The sequence below is a fragment of the Terrapene carolina genome, unplaced genomic scaffold (assembly GCF_002925995.2).
Source record: "Terrapene carolina triunguis isolate 2854851 unplaced genomic scaffold, T_m_triunguis-2.0 Scaffold88, whole genome shotgun sequence".
Classification (NCBI taxonomy): Eukaryota; Metazoa; Chordata; order Testudines; family Emydidae; genus Terrapene; species Terrapene triunguis.
This window is the reverse complement of record NW_020664439.1, coordinates 44,004,709-44,007,760: the sequence shown is the minus strand read 5'-3', so window position 1 is coordinate 44,007,760 and position 3,052 is coordinate 44,004,709.

Here is a 3,052-nt window from a genome sequence, read left to right as displayed (position 1 = left end):
GTCCCAGGACCCCTGAGAATCCCCCTCCCCCCCCCCAAAAAAAATGAAGGTCTGGCCTGTGGGGGGGAGGGGGGGAGAGAGAGCTCAGTGGTTTGAGCATTGGCCTGCTAAACCCAGGGTTGTGAGTTCAATCCTTGAGGGGGCCATTTAGGGATCTGGGGCAACAACAACAACAAAATCTGTCAGGGAGGGTACTTGGTCCTGCTGTGAAGGCAGGGGACTGGACTAGACCTTTCAAGGTCCCTTCCAGCTCTATGAGATAGGTCTCTCTCCATATTAGACTACAGTTCCAAGCAGCCACTGGGGTCAGGCTGCTTTGGGGGGCTGTTGTGTGTACAGTTCTGCTCCCCCCTGCCCCTCCGTAGCAGGGTGGCTGCAGCCTGTTCCTCCAGCCCCAGCCAGGGGATGTCACAGCCTCACATCTGGCTGCAGAGCCCAGTGGAGGAGGGGTGGCGTGAGGGCTGGGAATGCTTGCTGCAGCCCCGCCAGCCCATTGCGGTGTGCACGCTCCATGGGGCTGGATGTGAGCTACACCCCAAACCTGCTGCAGTTCTGCAGGGAGCCAGGGGCAGGCCAGGCGGAACCGGGGAAGAGCTGGCAATGGGCACTTGTGTGGGGAGGCTCAGGTTGACTCAGCTCCCGGAAGAGTGCGGAGCCTTGGCGCTCTCCCTCCCCAGGTCGCTGGTCTTTGTGGCTGGTAATGAAGCTGCCAGAGAATCCCTGAATCATATTAATTCCCTCCATCCATCTTGGGGTGGGGGGTGGGGGGAGGCGCCGGCCTCGCGCGCTCCCATGTAGATTTCGCAGCAGTGCAGAGGCAAAGGGAGGGATTTTAGCATCCGCCACAAGCAAATCGCTCTAATCCAGCTTCTGTCCTCGCATGATTAGGAAGCATTATGCCAGCGAGAAAGGGGCAGGGTTCCCCGCTCCCTGGGGAGCTCTCCCCTGCTCACGGGCTCTTTGTGCAGCTCCCCGGGCAAGGAAACCTGTGGCCTTGCTGGGGTTGGGGGAGGGGTTAGCCCTTGAATTGTTGGATTCAAATGTTTGCCGTGTTGTTTTCCTAGGCAAGTAGCCAGGAATAGCGGGGGAGGGGGGAGAGGCTGGTTCTACCATGCACTGCCAGGGACAGATGGGACACGACAACCTACTGCCTCGGTATCACGCGCTGGTCGCCGGAGTGAAGCCGGCTTCTGGCTGGAAGAAGCCAGGGCACTGAAGTCACCAGGGGCTCAGGCCCTGGGATTCAGGACTCATAGTTGCTTGGTCCCGCTGGCTGCCTCTTTTGGGGGAGGGGTGAATTCTGCCCTGTGTTGCTTCAGTTCTGGGCTTCGGCCCTGTGCCCCAGTGTAGAGAACCCACCCCTTTCCCTGGCATAACTGCTTGCTCCACGGCACCCTCCTTGTCCGGTCAGCCTGGGCCTTGCAGGGGCCCCTGTCTCCTGGGTTGGGAAGAAGATTCCACTTCCACCATGTCAATTGCTGGCTTCCCAAGGCTGCCTCTGCCCTGAGGCCGGTGTGGTGCTTTCCCACTGCTGCAGTAGCACAGGTGCGGCTCCCAGCGTGCCCTGGGGCTGCAGGAGTCTGAGCAGGTTGCGGTGACATGGTGGTAAAAACCTCAGCATGGGGTTTACAGTAGGACTCCCCTGCTGGGGCCTGCACCACCCACACTATCAGGGCCAGCGCAACCCATTAGGAGACCTAGGCGGTTGCCTAGGGTGCTAACATTTGGGGGGCGGCAGCCGCCCCGGTCATCATCAGTATTTCGGGGGTGGGACCTTCTGCCGCCTCTGTCGGGGGCGCCATTTTGGGGGCGGGACCTTCCGCCGCCTAGGGCGCCAAAAAAGCTGGCGGTGCTCCTGCACACTACAGCATCCCAAGCATGGCTGGGTAGGCAAGGCTAAGAGCCACCCCCATCCTCCTGTGCGTATGCCCTGGCCTCCACGTTGTCCCTTCACCCGTAGACTATCATTCAGTGTCATTGTGTGACACATACAGCCATTCCGGTTTCCAGAGTAGTTCAGTCCTTGAGTGCATCAGCCCCTTCTGCACTGATGGGAACCCTCCCACAAACAACACCCTGAGGTTAAAGTGGATCTGCCCCCCGCCTTTGCTCAGTTCCAGGTTCTCCCCAGTGAGCCCTCATGCCACCCTATCCCACTGTGGAGTTGGCTTTCTTCGCCCTTGTGTTGCTCTCCCTCGGCTGGCGGGGGCCTATTGATTAGTCCCGCTGCCTTTGGGCTGTATCTGTGAAGCAGACTCACTTGCCACATGTATGTGGGAGCTTGTAAATGTCAGCACTCTCCTTGTTAGTCATCTGGCTGGCTCCCTCGTGCGCACACACCTTTTCAGCTCCTCGGAGATGCTGCAGCCGCTGCGTCGGAGCCGCGGCACCGGATTGGCTACGAGTGCCTCTCCGCCCACACGTGTCTGAGAAAAACTATTATGTTTCCCAGTGTTTATATTAGCTCTGCATAAAATTTGTGTGCATGAAATCTTTAATGTTGCTCCTGACCTAGATTTATCTGTGTGGATAGAACGGGTGGAAAATGCACTTCACTTTTCAGCTGCCACTTTGGGAGCAGTTGAAGTTAATTGGGTCGGTTCTTTCCCATGTGGTCTGCAAGGCTTGTGTAGAATCCATATGGAATGGGCGGGGTCCCCGTGAAAGCCAGGGGCGGTTAGGGGACCGGTTTTTCCTGAAGTTCACCAATTCGCTCTCCAAAGTTTACCGGGGCGATTTGGGGATCTCAGTGCAGTTCCAAGTGAAGAGCTGTCTCCATCAAAGACTCCATGAGTCTAAATTACAGCATCATCGGTGGGATCGTTGGCAAACCCAAGGGCTCAATGAGTCTGGGTAGCTCATTCAGAAGAGTGGGTAATCTCAGGGTGATGGGTTTGTGTCTTATGTGAGGTGCAACCATTTATGGTTACAGGGGTAACGCTGACATTATCTGGCCTGTGTTATGCAGAAGGTCAGACTAGATTAATTTACTGGACCCTTCCAGCCTTAGACTCTCTGAGCCCTGCAGAGCCAACTCCCCTCTAGCCCCGGG